The sequence below is a fragment of the Helianthus annuus genome, chromosome 13, assembly GCF_002127325.2.
Source record: "Helianthus annuus cultivar XRQ/B chromosome 13, HanXRQr2.0-SUNRISE, whole genome shotgun sequence".
Lineage (NCBI taxonomy): Eukaryota > Viridiplantae > Streptophyta > Magnoliopsida > Asterales > Asteraceae > Helianthus > Helianthus annuus.
In genome coordinates, this window is record NC_035445.2 from 109,475,093 (window position 1) to 109,475,768 (window position 676).

At 43.9% G+C, this 676-nt stretch overlaps 1 non-coding gene across 1 annotated transcript; it reads right to left on the minus strand.

Annotated features, from left to right (window-relative positions):
- Nucleotides 1-332: 332 nt before the first annotated feature.
- Nucleotides 333-439, minus strand: LOC118485986. Its single transcript, XR_004877843.1, has one exon. It is a non-coding gene; the product is annotated as a small nucleolar RNA R71 (small nucleolar RNA).
- Nucleotides 440-676: the final 237 nt, after the last annotated feature.

Genomic DNA, 676 nt, shown 5'->3' on the forward strand with positions numbered 1-676 from the left:
GTAATCTCGGTGCCGCTATCAATGCACCGAATGTCGAAGCAAACAACTTCGAACTTCGGCCGCACTTGATACAAATGCTTCAAAACTCCGCAACCTTCCATGGGCTTGCGGAGGAGGATCCCCATCTACATATTACTAACTTCTTAGAAATATGTGATACCTTTCGGATCAATGGAGCATCAAACAACGCCATCCGCCTTCGAATGTTTCCATTTTCACTAAAAGACCGAGCTAAGGCTTGGCTTAATACCCTCCCAGTTGGCTTGGTAAACACCTGGGATGAACTAGCCCAAAATTTTCTATATAAGTATTTCCCTCCTGGTTAAACGGCTAAATTAATGACTGAAATTAATACATATTCACAAGAGGATGGGGAATCCTTATATGAAACTTGGGAAAGGTTCAAGGAGCTACTAAGAAAGTGTCCTCATCACGGTCTTGCGGTATGGCAATAAGTATCCACCTTCTATAATGGGTTGTTTCCACACACAAGACAAACACTCGACTCTAGCTCCGGGGGACTTTCAGGTAATCGCCGCCCAAATGAAATTTATAATCAAATTGAGGAAATTGCTCAAACCAATTTTCAATGGCACACTCCCCGAGCATGAAATCTATTGCCCCGGGCTCCCATAAGGTTGACGAAAGCACCTCCTTGCAAGCCCAAATTGAAGCC